Below are 19,941 nucleotides of genomic sequence, written 5' to 3'. Positions count from 1 at the left end.
TCTCTCTCTGCCCCTCCCCCGTTCATGCTCTGTCTCTCTCTGTCCCAAAAATAAATAAACGTTGAAAAAAAAAATTAAAAAAAAAAAAAAAAAGAAGTGAAACTACCATTTGGTAAGGGTCAAGTAATAGATTCGGACATCAGAGATCCATTGGAAAAACAATTAGCAGGGAGATCGTGTGGTTTGATTTATGTCGCAGTGTGAATACTCTAGCTGCATGGGAGAAAGATCAACAATCCAGGGCAGAAAAGATAAAAATCTAAATTAGGGCAACATAGTAAAGATGGAAAGGAAATGACAGATTACAGGAATTGTACACTGAGTAAATGTTTATCTTATTCTGATTTTATTATAGCAAATTGTTTCCTTGTGTTTTTTTTTCTATAAAATTTAGTAAGTATTGGTGGCACTAAGAACATGTTTTTTCTCTCCTATTTATTACTAGTCTTTCCCTGCTTATATGATCTGTTTATCATGATAAATGAATGACATTTTTTTTAGACTTGTCCAGAGCCAAATGCTTCACTCATTTATACACAAAAGGAATGTTGAAATCAGTAAACATTCATATTTTTTTTTCTAAATAGCAAGCCAGAAATGCAATATGCCAGTACATCCTGGGCAACACTATAATACCAGAATGGTTTCCAAAAGGATAATTGATTCAGCATACCGTTAAGGTTTATTCTAGCAATAAAATAGCATTTGTCTCATGATGGCTTTTAGACTCAAATTCTGTTTTAAGTTCTTAGAACAGCAAATGTCTGCAACTATGTAACAATGACATTACATGGCATTTTCAGGGACACAAGGAAACATGGTTGTTCCTACACATACAAGGAACAATCCTCTATACTGAAAGCCAAATAAGATTTCTCTTCCTCGTGTAGACAACCCTTTGAAGATTTCTCCTGCAATATGGCAGAAGAACCAAAGATGGATCAAATGTGTGATCATAAATAATTAATTTTTTCAGGTAAGTTGCTCAAAACTTTCTATTAATAGAAAATATTCTCAGAAGGCATAACAATAAAATTTTATAAGTATTTTAAAAATGCTATACTGGAGCCTGTTACTTCATAATATTAAGTGGAATTCTCTCTTTGGGGGAAAAAAAAGAGAATATTAAAGTGAAGAAAATATTTGACTCAATATATATCTTAAGAATTTGGTCCAAATCTCAAAACCTTACTATTCTCCTTCTTCTTAATATTGTTCTTCTTTTATGTTACTGATTTGTCAACTCAACCCTTTAATAACGATTATTTTATCCAGTTCCAGAGAGTTAGTAGACGGTATTCATGGATTTATTCAGGAACAGGAGACTTGTCTGGACCCTTAGATTTTCTATGGCTTCTTTGCTTCCATTATCAACAGGTCAAAATGAAGAGCCAAGCAGGCCTTCTGGAATAACCACTTTCTCATTGCTTTCCTGCATGCCTCACAGATTAGAAGTTTCCAAGATAGTCACATAACTTTCTTGGTGGTCCTCTGGGTAGGACCACAAAGTGTACTTGGATTTGTCCAATCTGGCCACAAGCCTGGTTTTCTGTCCACTATAATTTTTTTTCAAATATTATATTCACTTCTGTTTTTAGTAACAGCTGTTAAAGTATTATCATAGGTAAATTCATTTTAAGTGTACTTATAAAGTTTAAATTAATTCATAACTGTTAATAATTTGAATGGTTGCTGTTTAAGTACCTGTGTATAGACACAAAATGTGCAGCTTTTAAAAAGAAAGGAAGAGACATACATGTTTCAACCATGGTTGCAAATTACTTGATTCCAATGCAGAGCGCCCCCAAGGTGCCAAGCCACAGTTGAATAAAAACCGTATGCTGGGATTCTATAATCCACTAACACTCTTAGACACATTATGCATTGGAAAACAGTTAAAAAAAAACTATGCGGCTGGCATTTTTAAATGAGATGGCTGCATAGTTTCTACGTAGAATAGCATTTTGTTTTGTTTTTCCTAGAATATGAGTGGAGGATTAACCACATTTCAGGAGCAATACAGTTTTCTAAGTAGTAAATAAAACAGATCCTTCATAGAAATAATTCATGAAATGCAATACTGAATTCCCATGTTACTCTAAATTGATAACTTTTTTCTTGATTATATATAGAAAATTCATTTTACTTAAATTAAATTGCACTATTAAATTAAACCTATTAACCCTGTGCTGACTTCTAATAGATTTTGTAAAGATTCTTATGAAAGGCATTAACTTTAAAAAATGGTAAGTATACATGGCATGAAAGCAAAGTTGATAATAACATAAAATTTACCTAATGGCTCACTCTACTTTTCTGGACACAAGCATGTCCAATATCAGTTTTCCAAAGAATTAGCTCATCCCATAAAAAAAGCAAGATTTTTTTAAAAACAATTTTCATGTTGATGATCAAACTGCTGATCTATGGATAGTTTATATAGTTCCTGGGCCATGTCACAAAACACTAAATCTATTTAGGTTATTTTAAAGCTTTTATTTATTTATTTATTTATTTATTTATTTATTTATTTATTTGAAAATGTTTACTTGAGAGAGAGAGAGCACATTTGCAAGTGAGCAGGGGAGGGAGAGAGAAAGAAGGAGGGAGAGAGAGAGAATCCCAAGCAGGCTCTCCACTGTCAGCGAAGAGTTTGACACAGGGCTTGATCTCACGAACTGTGTGATCATGACCAGAGCCAAAAATCAAGAATTGGATGCTGAAATGACAGAGCCACCCGGGCATCCCGAAATGATTTGAAAGCTTTAAATGTATTTTCTCCGCTCAGTAGCAAGTGAAAGAAAGCTCGACTCAAAGCAAATTAAGGAAAACAAAAAGGTATATGAGGGTCAAGGGAGGGCGTTTATTTGTTCACCATAGTTTCTACTGGTGTTATAATAAATTTCCATGAACTTGGTGGCTTAAAAAAGTACTAATTTATTATTTTACAGTTCTGTAGGTTAGTGACGGGACTCGGATCTCTGCAAGCTAAAATCAAGGTGCCAGTTGACTGTGTCCCTTTCTGGAGGCTCCAGGGAAGAATGTGTCATCTTATCTTCTGCAACTACTAAGGGCTGCCCAAATTTCCTGGGTCATGGCCCTATTCCTCCATCTTCAAAGCCAGCAAAATTACCACTGTCTGACCCATCTTCAACAGTCATATCTCCCTCTTCTACTTTTAAAGATCCTTGTGATTACATTCAGCCCACTAGGTAATCCAGGATCCTCTATTTCAAAGTCAGCTGATTAGCAGCGTTCATTTCACGGACAACCTTAATTTCCTTTTGTTTTGCACCAAACAAATTCACAGGTTCAAGGTTGCGAGGACTACGACCTGGACATCTTTAAGGAGCGTGATTGTACCCATCACACTCATATGCCTAAAAAGCCTAATGAATAGCATTAGTTTCATGTACCGTTCTGTTCAGAAGATGTACATAAATACTATCATCAGGACCATGTTTCCCTTTTAATCCCCTGGATTCCTCTCCGCTCTCCTTCCTTCAGTTTGTCAAGATGGATGCAGCAGCAGCCCTAACCCACATCCTTCTTAGCCCTATACTAAACAATGTGTCCGTTTCTCTTAATCAAAATAAAGGTCTCAATTTACTGCCTTTGACTTTGGTTGGCTTGGCTTGAGTCTTTTCTAATATTAATCTAGTCACTGTTACAGAAGGGAATAAGGGTTAAGTCGCGCCATCTTTGGGAGTAGGGATGCTGTTGGCACAGGCCTGTGAACTGAGATGGAACAAGGTATGGCAACACAGGTAAGTGGGAACTGTTGGCTAGTATCAGAAGTAGAGTTAATGAATGCTGGGGGGGGGGGAAGCAAAATCAAAAAGCATCTACAACTGAACCAGTCTACATTATACTCACATTAACCAAGTGGAAATGGTGACAGGTGTCTATTTGAAACAAGAAGACAATGCTGAAAAAAATGAAAAGCCAAACTTTATGGTCATAGACGACAATTCATGGCCTCAGATAATAAGAAAAAAATCTTCCAGATAGAAAAACAACCTTTCTCTCTAGTCTCGTTCTTACTAATCCCCTTTGGAACCCCTCGTTCCAGTCAGCCTGGACTCCTCACCCTGCATGTGCCCTGGGCAGCCCCACCTCTTTAAGTCAGACAAGCTTCACCACCTGTTCTTGACTCAAGAGCCTCTGGGCCTCACCCGGAAATCATCACATCAGCCTTGAAAAAAATTTCTGATCTTAGTGTGGTTTTTAAAAAGAAATGCATTTGAGGGCAATTATCATTTTTGTACTTAATGTTTCTGGTACTCACCTAGAACTTACAGTGCTTTGGATTTTAGTCATATGTTCAGTAACTTTTTATGTTTACATATGTTACCCATCAGGGTAAAATTTAGGTTCATCTAGGTATGAATGCTCGTGCTCTGTGATTCCCATAATGTTCGGTAGTGTCATTTGCCTATTATAAGACTCTGCAGTGTATATGTATGTACATACATATATGTATGTATGTATGTACGCGTATATATATATATGTACGTGTATATATGTGTATGTATGTGTACATATGTATGTATGTACGTGTATATATGTATATGTATTGAAAGCTATTAAATGTGAGCTATCAAAGACTCCTGAAGTGAGATGCCTAACTCACTGCACTGGTAGAGAAATAATGCACTAAACCACAAGGGCATGTAAATTGGGTTTTTTTTTTTTGTTTTCTAAGTGCTATTTTAATTTCAAACATTTGAGATAATGACTCTCCATTACCTTGAGACCAATGCCTGTCTACCAAATATAGCAAGATAACTGTGCGGAGGGAGTTGTCTTTACCTCTTTTCTTGCCATGTATTTAAGATATGTTGTACATTTACCCTGAAACATTCATCAAGAAAAAAGAAAAGGCAACATTTAAGACACAATCAGTTTTAAATTTTGACTTGACTCTTATTGGTGACAACTAGCAATGTAGCATACGACTGCATTCTTGCAATCAATCATTTGAAAGGAAACGATAATCCTCCTTTATATATTTCAGTACTTTCCGTTTAAAGGCCTTAAGGAGAAAGAGACATTTTACAAATCAGAATTAATGAAACCCTGAAAGTGCCCTATGAGTTACATAAATATTATTGCAGTCATTTAAACATCTGCAATCCAATGGCTCTGACAGCTCAGTGACTTACTCAAGACTACAGATTACATTGAAGGCAGGGCCAAGCTAGTTCAGCAACTAGGCTTCCAGTTTTCCACTGGGTTGTTTGTTGTCAGTTACCAAGCAAGACCCGCGTTTTAAAAAGTGGAAGAGACACGTAGCTTTCACATCAATCAAAATTATCAGGGGCTGGACTGCCCAGCTTTGAAAGTGCCCTTCCTTGCTCTGGATTTGTTCCCCAGGTTCCTAAGATGCCAAGTTACTTTACTCTTTGGCCGTCATTTGTCTCTCCTAATTTCCTGCTAACCTTTCTGAATTCTTGAAAACATGCCTATCTCTTCCCTCGTGTCCAGTGCAGATTCCTCTAGCTACAAAGGAATTTACACCAAACGGGGAGGAATTCTTTCTATTTTGGATGAGGGCTTCTGGGAGTTAAAATTGAGGAGTTGGCAGAAAGTTCTCTACACTGTATACATCTTTCTCCCTCTTCTATAGCTCACGCCAATAAATGTGTTTTTCTTTTATTTAAAATTTTCCTGCTGTGGTGTCCTGTTCAGCATCCCTGTTCTCGGGATGAACTTTCCACTATTGACATGATATACAGAGGTGCGCAGTACAGATGGGCTTAAAGGAATTCAAAAACTATGCATATTTTAAAGAACAAAATGAAAGCATTATAGATATAAGTAATATCCTCTTGAAAGGTGCCAAGATTCTGACAGACAGTATTTAGAAGTTAACAGCATGAAATCAAAGGGAGGAACACCTGTCTAATCAGAAGTACCAAACTCGGTGAAAGCTAAACATGGCTTTAAATCATAATACAGAAAATGCTAGCAAATATACAGTCCTGCTGCTAGTGTAATTGAACTCACATAATTTATATCCATCACTTTTTTCCACTCAGGGAAATGTTATTAGAAATCTCATTGAAATTATTATTGCACTGCCACCATATGCTAACTAACGTGGATGCAAATTGAAAAAAAAATTTAAAAAAAATAAATCTCATTGATGTTAATAACTAACTTCAAGTGGCAGCTTCCTTAACCTCTTTTAAAATACAGGATATTTTTAAGCCATTTAACAATATGTTTGATGTCATTCCTTCTGGCGTTCCTGCTAAAATGACAGGTATCTCATCAGTGGCTACTGGGAAAGAGGAGGAAGTCAGAAATCAGAGGGCAGAGAGTCAGTGGTTTAAGGTGATGCCGAAAGTAACCTTCATGAAAAATAGCAGAATATAAAGCCAATGTTCAAGGGGATGTGGCATGTTGAAATTTATCCTAGCCAAGCCAAACTATTCATAGAGCATCAGAACTTGTTGGATAGGAATTCTGTTATTTTTATACAGTTTTAAGAATAGAATTAAACATGTGACAGTGTCACTGTTTGATTGTTGATTTTTCAGAGCAAAAGCCAAATATTAGTAAACACAGAAAGTACAATTTTCTGTATATTCACTTGTTATTCCTGTGCGATAAATTATCATAAATTTAGCAGCTTAAAGCCACACCCATTTATTATCTCACAGTTCTGTAGATCAGAAGTACTGGTTTGACATAACTGGATTCTCTGCTCGGGGTCTCCCAAGAGCGAAATCCAAGTGTCAGCTGGTTGTGTTCTCATTTTGGAGCTTGGGGTTCACATCCAAGTGCATTCAGGTTATTGACAGATTTTAGTTCGTTGGGGTTGCAGGAGTATGGTCCCATAGTGGATTCCCGTCATTCCCTAACATACGGCAGTGTCAACAACATGGCACCTTGTTTCTACAATGCTAGCAGATAAATTTTTCTGGCTTCAAACTGCTGACTTTCTTTAAGGGCTCATGTGATTGGGTCAGACACAACAAGGATATCCCTTTTCTGAAGAACTCAAAGTCAGCTGGTTAAGGACTTTAATTAAATCTTGAAAATCACTTTTTCCATATAGCATAACATAAAGATGAGAGTTATATACCATCATTTTCATAGGCATGCTCTTAGCTAAGGGAATGAGGTAATACAGGGCATGGAAACCAGGGAGGCAGTAATCTTGGGGTCCATATTGGAATTCTGTCTACCACATTCTATTTTTAGGGAGTCTACAAATATATGGGTTGGCCTTACATAGGGAGGGCTTGGGAAAATGTTAAGATTTCCATTTCAAAAGGATAACTAGACTGCAATTGCTCATCTGAATAGAAGCCAAGTTATATGAGCTCTGCAAAAGTAGCAGAGTGAAACTCGAAGTATAGTTGAGTACTTAGGATTCATCTCAAACAGATAAACACCAAGATTAGGGAAGAAAGAACTATAGGAGACTTCAACAGCTGTGGAAATGGGATTATGTGGTAGATAAGAATAAACTTGGGCTTTGAAATCAGGAAGGCTAGATTTAAAATGTTAGCTCTGCCTTTGCCTGGCTGCAGACATTGGGCAAGCTCCCTCAAATACAAATTGAAGATAATGATACTTAACACCACATAATTTTGAGCATAGCACTGAAGATACTGAAGGTACCATATTGATTTTCTTCCCTGTGTTGGCTCAGAACTCAGTGAGAATGATCCTCTGGGTGTGTCTGCACTTACGTGAAAATAAAGTGAAATGTGTCTGACACTGATCAGATGAAATGCTTGGGGTGTTAACTGATGCTAATGATGATTGTTAATTAAGTTAATTCAAAAGCAAAATCTTGACCATCTTAAGTTGATTCAAAACCAAATCCAGGAAGAGATAACTTTTTTATAAGTGCAAGCTTATTTAATTTTTAAACACCGTATGTTCACTAACATTATGAATCGTTTTTTAAAATGCTGTTTAATGAGATCATAGCCCATAATGGAAATTTGAGATGCCTTTGCTGAAACAAAACTTCACAATTTGAAAAGTTTTCTTCATTCTAGTGCTTCTCATTTTATCACTCTTTATACTCATTTTATTGTCTCTTTTATAAAGAGATAAATAGCTGCATTAATATCACATATGCACCACAAAATACTTAGGTATGGGAAAATGCAAATAGTGCCATAATTTGGCCCTGTGCATATTTAATCAAATATATTTTCATGAGTATGCTTGGGCCTGGGGTCACCTAATGTGCTAAGAGTTTTCTTTAAGTTTACTTTTAAGGAGCAATTAGATAGACACAGGGTTTCACAAGGGCCTCTGTGACATCCTTTTTGACACTGCATTCATCAATGATAAAGAAGAATTAAAGCAAATATCTTTGGTTAGACAGTGATGTATATAAGATAGGACTTTTCTTCAAACAGAAGTAAACTGACTAATGAAAAGTAATGAACACAAATACTTAAAAGTGTTTCAAATTCTTTACCTATAATTCAGTTGCTCTTGAAGACACTTTGATTAAGAAATTAGTGCCCATTTTTCATTATTCATCTCATGTCATCCATAGTGATTAGCATTATAATTTTATTTGGTAAAGGTCTTTGTTAGTCAAAAGCAACTAGGTTATTCTTCAGTAGCAAAGAAGCTCAAAATTCTAGACATAAGACAACAATAATTCATTTGTTGCTCCAGAAAACAACCATCATGGGAGTTCTACTTCACACTTCCTCATTTCGTAACCAAGGCTAATAAACCCTCTGCCATATGGAATATGATAAGTTGCTATGAAAGGAGATAGATATATGGGTCTTTAAGAAACTCCTGAAAGTTTCACATGATAATTCCATTCACACATCATTAGACAAACATGATGTGTGGTCATGCTTATTGTCAAGAGGAGGAATGAGTACACTTCTACCGTGTTCAGAAAAGACATTTGTAACATACTTAATGTCTATCGTAGTATTCCCTTCTCGTCTCCTTCTGATCATAAAATAGGTATCTCAATTCTGTTTCAGCATAAAATATAAACTTATCTCCTCCAAGAGAGAAAACCCCAAAATACCATAGAGTCAAGACAAAGAATGCAGTTCAGGATTTCTGAGTGGCATATGATGATGCATAGTCGTGTCTCTATTTGACCCAGATGTGGCTCCCTTAGATTTGGAGACATATAGTCACAAGATAAATTATCTGTCCATTTTGCAGGATGTAACCATAGGATCACAATAATAGCATAAATATTCCCATTCAGAGAGTGACAGAATGTGACACAAGTGGCAGCCCTTGATCCATAGCAATTCTGAAATCTCTATAAGCAAATATTTCAAGGGTACCATACTATTGGAGTGGGCAATAACCCTTGCCCTCTTTCTATTCCCTGGATATATTTTCCTTCATCACAGTTTTCCACAACTTCTGACTTAGCCTTTTTTTGAGGTCTCTGTATTGCCATAATTGTCCTTAACAATATTTGGACTAGGGTTTGAGAAACTTGCCGAGGGTGGTAATTGAATGGGAGGCCCCCCAAAAGATATAACTATGTCCTAACTCCTAGAACCTGTGAATGTAACCTTATTTTTAAGAAGTGTTTCTGAAGATGGAAATAAGTTAAGGATCTTAAGATGACATCATCCTGGGTTATCCAGTTGGACCCTATATCCAATGACAAGAAGATAAGACACATATACACAGAAGAAGAGATCATGTAAAGATATGTGACTATTGAACATATGTGGAGAGATATATAGATAGATTGGCTATATTGGATATAGCAACAAACTAGGAAATAATTGAAGCCACCAGAATCTGGAAGAGGCAGAAATTCTCCTCTAGAGCCTTCTGAGGGAATGCAGCCCTGTCCAAACTTTGATTTCAGACTTCTGGCATTCCAAACTGTGAGAGGATAAATTTTTGTTTGCTGTTTTAAGCACCCAAGTTTTTGGTAATTTGTTACAGTAGTCGTAGGAAACTAAAAAGCCTTCCATGGGGCCATGGGCCTTGTGTTGGCTGGTAAACTAACCAGAAAGGCTGATAGTCCCTTTCAGGTAGAAATATTAAATTGCCAATTCAGGGCCCTGTAGCACTCTTTTTTTCCTTGCCTTAGTGAATGTAGAAGCAAGAATCATGATGATGCCTATCAACATCAATCTGTCTTTAGCTGATTTAATGAACAGATTATTCTGACTGATTGTTCTGAATGTGATTACAAGCAATAGATAAATAAACATTTGTGGTTTTAAGCCACTGAAATATTTACCCAGTTATTTACTGCAATATACCTTAACCCATACTCATGATTAAAGCAGCCAATAGATATTTAGGGATTAATAGTTTCCTCTTGATGTTCAAATGCAGAAGTTCATTAATTTCCTTTTGAAACATTTGTTGTAAGTTCAAATATGGCTTAGTAAAGGTCCAAGGAGATATTAAAGAGGGAGAATCAAATAACTTAGAATAAAAAACACTTGTATTGAATTTAGTTACTTCTGATTTCTTTGAGAAAATCCTGAGTCTCAGTCCTTTCTTCTGCAATGTGTAAACAATAATGCTGATTCTTTCCTTACTAGGTCTTGTAAAGCTCCAATAAAGATCATTCGTAGCAGACATTTTGTAAGTTGTAAAGAATTACATATGCTTAATTACTTTCCCTTCCATATTTGAGAGGACAGGAAACTACTTACACCATAATATTTTGGGGCATGTCTTTGGAATGAAGTGAACCAAATTTCCAAACTTTCTAAAGCATATTATACAGATTCCTGATACTTCCATGGAGTGTGAATTCCAGTGACATATAGCGGAAAAAAGGCTCAACCCAGAAAACAGAAATAAGGTAAAAAGAGAAATTCTGCTAGATGGCCTGTTCATAATGATTCATCTATCAGATAATGTATGAACTTTTTGGCTTAGAGAACCTGGCTATTTCTGAGATACACCTGAGGGATGCTTTACAAATCAGGGACAAACAGTAATCACAAATAGGTTTACTAGGGCTTTGATATTTGGAGGGGCCGCAAACTTGCATAAGCCTCCAAGAATTCTGTTGGCGGTCCTGAGGAATCTTTAAACAGTAAGTAATCTAGAAACTCAAGCTGAAGAGAGAATGTATGATGGAAACAAGTAGTGATTGTTGGAGCCCATTCTCAGATATTCCATGTCCTAACATGGCTGTTGGAAATTGAGCCATTACATTTGTATTCTGGCAAAAGAAAACAGGAAGTGGGGAGAAAGTCCATCATCTTTTTAAGGAGACTTAAGGAGACTTCCTGAAACTATCCCAGAATACATATCCCAGAATATGTAATTACACATCATTGCATGGGACTAGTCACAAAGAGGCCAACAAATATAGTCCTTTAGCTAAAAATGTTGCCACCTTGAGTACCCTAGTTAGGAGGGAGGAGAATGAAGGTTGTGATAGGTGAAACAGAACTGTTTGCTACAGGAAATAAAAACTGAAGTAGAAATGGATAGGAAGGATAATTTAAGAACAAATAAAGAAATAAGGTAATTTATTCAATACCTAAATAAGTGTACTTATTTAGAAGTACATTTATTCAATTGAGATCTATTGAGAATAACCTAATGTGAGACACTGTGCTAGGTCCTAAGGATACCACAATGAATAGAACATAGTATTGGGTGGTCCGTATCAATGTTTTAAGAAAGGTAGAAGTAATGCGGCTTCAAAACTAAATGATGTGTTGTGGTGGGAAAAGAAATAATAAAAAAATATGGTAAATCTAAGATTTCATGACTTCTGAGTAACTTTAAATAATGCTATAATATGTTAGTAGGAACTAAGAGATCAGGATGAGAACCAATGACTGCCCTATTGAATGACTTCTCTGATTCTGGTTGACAAACGCCTCCCATTCTTCTTTATTTCCCAGGCATTATGACATGCTTCAGTCAAATCATTTATCACATGATACAGTAAATGATATCTGCATAACCAACTGCGTGCTGCAGCCAACTTTTACCAGGTTGCAATAGCGAAATATGCATACTTCTTTCCAACATCTAGTTTAGTGACTTCAAGTTGGTAACTTGAAAACAGTCATGGCAGGAGAATTTACACCGTCAATATTGGCAAATGCTTGCTATCAGGCTCTCCCTTTCCCCAGGGAGCTGGTTGTTAAACATCTACCAATATATCCCTATGTGTAAATCTCTTCTTATCAGGCTATAAGAATTTTGAGAACACAGCCTGTACCTGGCCCATACGTGTGTCCTCTTTGTAGTGGGAATGTGGCCTTTGGGGGTGGTAGTGGGTGGTACTTTCACTGAAGTTCCATATGAAATGTGTGTCTAATTAGCAATCAGAAAACAATATCCAGCACACAGGTGAAAAGTGATTTGGAGTTCACAATGAGAGATCTATGTATGGGCTTGGCGAAAGTTAAATTTGAAAAAAAAATAACACATACGTGGAATGTGTTATAAAGTCAGTACAGCTGTTAAACTTAAATGTCAACATTCTGGATAAAAATACAATCTTTTAAAATGGAATTTATTTTATCTTGTAATAATCTGGAACTGGAATCTACAAATGTATGGTTTATGGACTCAGAGAGTAGGAGAAGTGGGCTTTACATTAGGCACATTAAAAAAAAAAAGCCATCATATCATGTCATTAAGGGTCACAGTAATGTAGATCAAGTTTGTTTCTGCTTCCTTTGGAATTACACTACCTTCCCAAGCTTCTATGACACATGATCCTATAAAATAATGTAAGGCATGTATACACACACTCAGAATACATAGAGATTACAGTAGAGTGATTCCATTTAAGAGGTTAAAGCTTATGTTTACTTCTAATGAAAGAATACATGTATAAATGTGGAGTAATGACTTAATGAGATAGGCAACAGGGCAAAGGCAGCATAGACCTTCAATTGATCCTAAAATGTGACTACATATAGTTACATTTTGCATCATTTAATAAGGCTGGACATTTCTACACATACTTAAAAAAAATGACAGATCCCAATCCATCTTTTCTCTGATACAACCAAAGTCCTTTATCTTAAAACAGTTAATTAACACAAAGCATAATTATATTGACCAAATATAAATTGAGGGAATCAAATTGAGAAAAACATTTTGTTGTCTACTTTGTATTTGCTTAAACAACATATTCTGAAGGCATAAAGTTATGACATTAGTTATAAATATAATTGATCATCTTTATTGAAAAGCATCTAATTATATAATGTCCTCACTGTCCCAGAAAATGAAGAACATATGGTAACTATTAAGTCTAAAGCTGTGCCTTGCAGCAGAGCATGGAAAAAGAAATCTGCTTTCTCATCCTTCTAACATCATCTGTGTCTCTCAAATCTGTGTAAGTGGATACATGGTAGGGAAACTACATCCAATATTTAAATGAGAATCTTCAAAAAATGAGTTAATATATCTTTATCAGGAATAACTTAGAAATACACAACCTCCCCAGACTGTCATGATGAAACAGAAAATCTTAACAGATCAATTACCAGTAAGGAAAGTGATCAGTCATCAAAAACCTCCCAACACACAAAAGTTCAGGACCAGACAGTTTCACACTTCTACCAAACCTTCTTAAACCCTTCCAAAGAATAAAAGAGGAAACTTTTCCAATTTCATTTTATGAAGGTAGTGTTATAGATACCAAAATCATATAAGGATGTGCCAAGAAAACAAAATTACAGGCCATTATCCCTGATGAAACTACATGTTTTATCAACAAACTATTAGCAAATCAAATTCAACAATACATTAAAAAGAGCATACACCATGATCAAGTTTTATTTTATGAATGCAAGGATGGTTCAACATGTGCAAATCAGTCAACACCACATTAACAAAAAGGACAAAAATCATATGATCATTTCAATTAGGATGCTGAAAAAATACGTGACAAAATTTAGTATCCATTTATGATAAAAACTCCCAAGAAGGTGGGCATAGAGAAAACATACTTCTATATAATAAAGGCCATATGTGATAAGCTCACAGCTACCATCATACTCAATGGTGAAAAGCTGAAAGTCTTTCCTTTAAGATGAGGAACAAGATAATGATGCCCACTCATACCACTTCTACTCAACATAGAAGTCCTAGCCATAGCAATTAGGCAAGAAAAGGAAGTAAAATGTATCCAAACTGGAAAGAAAGTAGTAAAACTGTTGTTACTTGCAGATGACATTTTATTACATATTTGCAAAAAACCATAAAGACTCCATCAAAAAATAGTTAGAACAAATAAATAAATTTAGTAAAACCGCAGGATACAAAACCAATACACAAAAACCTGTTGTGGAGTGCCTAGGTGGCTCAGTCAGTTGAGCATCCAACTCTTGACTTCAGCTCAAGTCATGATCCCAGGGTTGTGAGACCAAGCCCCATGAGAGGCTCTGCGCTGAGCATGGAACTTGCTTAAAATTCTATCTATCTGTCTATCTATCTATCTATCTATCTATCTATCTATCACCTATTTATCTGTCTCTCTGACTCTCTCTACCTCACTTGCATGGTCTCTCTCTCTCTCTAAAATAATAATTTTTAAAAATCTTGCATTTTCACACACTAATAACAAATTATTAGAAAGAGAAACAAAATAATGCCATTTACAATTACATTACAAAAAAGAATAAAATATCTACGAGTAAATGTAATCGAGGTGAATCACCTGCAGATTGCAAATTATACGACAGTTATGAAAGAAAGTGAAGAAGACACAAATACAGTTGATGTTTGAACAATATGGTTTTGAAATGTGTGGGCCCTCTTACACACATATTTTTTTTCAATAAGTACAGTGAAATATTGGTCAGTGTACTTTTCTCCCTATGATTTTCTTAATATTTTATCTTCTCTAGCTTACTTTATTATAAGAATATAATATATAATAAATACAATGTACAAACTATGGGCTAATCAACTATTTATGTTATCAATAAGGCTTCCAGTCAACAGTAAGATATTACTACTTAAATATTTGGGGAGTCAAAGGTTATATGTGGATTTTCAATTGTGCAGAGGGTCAGCATTAATAACCTGTGCACTGTTCAAGAGTCAACTGTAAATGGAAAAATACTCCATGCTAATGGAGAGGAAGAATCAATATTGCTAAAATGTCCATACTACTCAAAGCATTCCGCAGAAACAATGGAATCTCTATCAGAATTCCAGGGGCGTTTCTCAAGGAAATAGAGCAAAGAATCCTAAAATTTGTGTGGAACCATAAAAACCCTGAATAGCCAAAGGAATAATGGGAAAAAACAAAGCTGGAGCATCATGCCTCCTGATTTCAAGTTATATTACAAAGCTAAGGTAGTTAAAAGAGTATGATGTTGTCATAAAAACAGATACATAGATCAAAAGAATAGAATAGATATTCCAGGTATAAACCCATGCACATACGATCAATTAACTTACAACAAAGGAGCCAAGAATAGACATGGGGGAAAGGACAATTTCTTCAATATGTGGTATTGGGAAAATAGGATAGCCACATACAAAAGAATGAAATTCAACTACTATTTTATACCATATATAAAAATTAATTCAAAATGGTTGAAAGACTTGTACATAAAACCATAAAACTCCTAGAGGAAAAGAGAGCTTGTAAGGTCCTGGACATAGGTCTTGGCAATAAATTTTTTGTATCTGACACCAACATCAAAAGCAACAAAAGCAAAAATTAGGTGGGACCACCTCACACTAAAAAACTTCTTCACTGCAAGAAACCATCAACAAAATGAAAAGGCAATTGAAAAAGGCAATTTCTCCTGCTGAATGGGAGAAAATAATTGCAAATCATAGATCTGATAAGGGGTTAATATATAAAGTTAAAAAAAAACCCTCCTACAACTCAATAACAAAATAACAAACAACAACAATAACAACAACAGCAACAGTGTAATTTAAAAATGGGCAGATCTGAATAGACATTTATCCAAAGAAAACATGCAAATGGCCAAGATGTGCATGAAAAGGTGCTCAACATTACCAATCATCATGGAAATGCAGATGAAAACCCTTCACACTTGTTAGATATCACCTCACACCTGTAAGAATGTTTATTACCAAAAAGACAAGAAATAACAAGTATTGGCAAGGATGTAAAGGGGATCCTTTGTGCACTGTTGGTAGAGATGTAAATTGGTGCAACCACTGTAGAAAACAGGATGGAGTTTCCTCAAAAAATTAAAAATAGGACTACCATATGATCCAGCAATCTCACTTATGGAATTGATCTGAAGAAAATAAAAACACTCACTCAAAAAGATATCTGTAGGCCCATATTTACTGAAACATTACAATAGCCAAGATCTGAAAATGACTTAAGGACCTAAGTGTCCATCCATGGATAAATGTAAAATAAATTATAGTGTGTATGTGTGTGTGATGGAATATTATTCAACCATAAAAAAGAATGAAATCTTGCCATTTGTGACAACATGAAGAGACCTCAAAAGAATTATTCTGGGTGAAATATGTCAGAGTAGAATGCTATAAGATCCCTCTTATACATGGAATCTAATAAATAAATGAAGAAGCTTATGGATACAGAGGACAGATTGGTGTTTTCCAGAGGCAGAGGTGGAGAATAGAGGTGGGAGAAACATGTGAAGGGGGTCAAAAGATAAAAAGAAAAACAATTAAAAATATAACAAGCAATAAGTATTTCTGACAGACAGAAAATGAGGAAAGCAAAGAGAGTAACAGTTTATTGACTTAATCAAATTTTGTTGCAATCATTTGTTTATAAGCCTTTCCAGCTAGACTTTAAGTACCTTGATTCAGGCAGAGATTCTTACTTAGGTTCTTAAGTTTCCAGTCATAAGGAAAAAATATACTACAATTTACAATTACTCAAAACATGAAGTACTTGGGTATAAATCTAATAAAACATATACAGAACTTGCAGGCTGAATACTCATGAAATAAATCAAGGAAGGTCTAAGTAAATGGAGAGAATGACTGTGTTCCTGGATGGGAATATTTAACATGGCAAAAATGCCAATTCTCTCCAAATTGATATACAAGTTTAATGCTCTTCCTATCAAAATTTCAGAAAGGTTTTTCATAGACATAGACAAGGTTACTGTGAAATTTACATGAAATTTACATGGAAATGCAAAGTAAAATAATGAAAATAATCTTGAGAAAGAAGAAGAAAGAAATTGGTCCACCTGATTTCATTACTTATTAGATAGTTATATTAATGAAGACTGTGTGATATTGGTGGAGGGACAGACACAGATCAATGGAACGCAACAGGGAATCTAGAAAGAGATCCACATTAACGTGTCCACATGAGTTTTGATAATGGTGCAAAAGCAATTCAATGGAGGAAATATAGCCTTTAATTAAATAATTAAATGATGCTAGAGTATTGTATATACACCAGTTAAGGAAAAAAAAAAAAAAAAGAATCTCAACCACACCATAAGTTCATACCATATGCTAAAGTTAACTCATAGACTTAACTACAAAATGTAAAACTATGAAACCTTTAGAAAAAGACATAGGAGGAAACCTTTTGGGTATAGGGCTAGGCAAAGGGTTCAAAGATTTGAGACCAAAAACATGGATTTCAAAAAGAACTGTTGATATATTGAACTTCATCAAGATTAAAACCTTTTTTTTCTTTTTTAAATGACACTCTTAAGAGGATAAAAGACTAACTACAGAGTGAAAGAAAATATTTGAAACCACATAGCTGACAAAGGACTAGTGTTTAATATACATGATTTAACATCAACAGTAAAAAAAAATCAATTAGAAAATGAGCAAAGGATATGACAAGGTATTTCAGCAAAGAGGATATACAAATAGGAATAATCAGATAAAAAGATGTTTAACATCATTAGCCATTCAGGAAATGCAAATTAAAACTACAATGAGATATCACCACACATTATAATGACTAAAATAAAAAATAGGGAAAACACCTAATGCTGGCGAAGATGTGAAGAAACCAGTGATCACTCACCATTGTATCCCAGAGAAATGAAGTTATCTATTCACATAAAAACTTATACATGCCTGATTATAGCAGTTTCATCCATAATAGCCCTAAAATAGAAACAACTCAGATGTTCTTCAGTGGGTAAATGGTTAAAGAAAATGTGGTACATCCATACTATAAAATATTCCCCAGAATTTAACAGAAACAAACTACTGATGCACTCTATAACACAGATTAGTCTTCAGAGAATAATACTGAATGAAAAAAAGCCAATCTCCAAAGGCCGTACACTGTATGAGTCCATTTATATCACATTATTGAAATGATAAATTTACAGAGATGGAAAACCGATTATTGGTTACCAGGGGTGAAAGAGGCAGTAGGGTAAGAGATGAGTGAGTGTGGCTCTAAGAGAGCAACAGGAGGGATCCCTGTGATGACAGAATGTTCTGTTTCTGGACTGCATCAATGTCAACCTCTCTGTATTATTTCTTGCAATGCTTGCAACTCTACAATGATCTCAGAATAAAAAATGTGATTAAAACAAAAAAAATCCCAAGTCCTCATATATCCTAAATATATGTTTTAAGACTTTTCCTGCTGTTTTATCAATTCAATTGCTAGAATCTATTTGGAGAAAAGTATCTCATATTTGTTAGGTAACAGCATAGGTATAATTATCATAAAGATGTTTTCAAATTTTTGTTTTCCACATTTAAATCATGGTTCCTGAACCTTATTGAAATGTCTGATTTTTTTTTTAGTCTTGAATTGGTTATAAGAACTATTATATAACTACATATTTTAATTGTTCAGTTTGTATTTTTAAGGAGCTGTAGTGTTTTCTCCACATAGATCCCTTTAGAATTAAATGTGGAATTTCAAAGAGCCGTCTTGCAAAGAATAAAATGGTTTTGCAGTTTGGGGATAGTTACAACTGATAAATGTTTAGATCCAACTGGTTTATAGGACTTGTTTCATATGAAAGATACTTCATCCAATATTTAACAATATTCAGTGGTCTATTTCAGCTCTGTGTCCTTGAACTCATCTTTTTGATGGAGATGATTTTTTTAAATTTTTTTTTAACGTTTTATTTTTGAGACAGAGAGAGACAGAACATGAATGGGGGAGGGGCAGAGAGAGAGGGAGACACAGAATCAGAAGCAGGCTCCAGGCTCTGAGCCATCAGCCCAGAGCCCGACGCAGGGCTCGAACTCACGGACTGTGAGATCGTGACCTGAGCTGAAGTCGGCCGCTTAACCGACTAAGCCACCCAGGCGCCCCTTGATGCAAATGATTTTAAATGACTCATAATACTGTTGTAAGAATCAAGAGACGATGTATGTGACCATGCCATATTACATTGTTCATATTAATGGCAGCTCTTATTTGACCAGATATTTTTAGCTATAATGAAACTGTAAGTGAAAAATGATCAGAAAAGGTGATAGTAACCAAAGGCCACTGGAAATCACTTGATTATACAAAATGTGTGTATGAAAAGTTGGCCACATATGTCACTAGTATTGCTTGCTTTTGTCTAAAAAAAAATTATTTACTTAAAAAAAATCTGTATAAAAGTCAGTGTTTCAGGGCTCTTGGGTGGCTCAATTAGTTATGTGTCTGACTTCGGTTCAGGTCATGATCTCGCAGTTCACGAGTTCGAGCCCCACATAGGGTTCTGTGCTGACAGCTTAGAACCTGAAGCCTGCCTCGGATTCTGTGTCTCCCTCTCTCTCTGTCCCTCCCTGCTCATGCTCTGTTTCTCTCTTTCAAAATAATAAATAAGTTTTAAAAAATCAAAAGTCAGTGTTTCCTTGTATCTAAATGTTGATAAAAATTTATTTTTCTAACGATTAACAGAATAATTCATTGAAAATTCAAAGCTCTGAAATAATTACATTACTCTGAAAAATCAGCATTCAGGTCTTCTTATGGGCAGTTATATACAAAATTACCAGCAGGTGGCAGTATGTATATGAAAGTGTGTCCTAAATAATTCTGCAAAA

Source organism: Felis catus, chromosome A2 (assembly GCF_018350175.1).
Source record: "Felis catus isolate Fca126 chromosome A2, F.catus_Fca126_mat1.0, whole genome shotgun sequence".
Lineage (NCBI taxonomy): Eukaryota > Metazoa > Chordata > Mammalia > Carnivora > Felidae > Felis > Felis catus.
Note: the sequence above shows the minus strand (reverse complement) of the source record.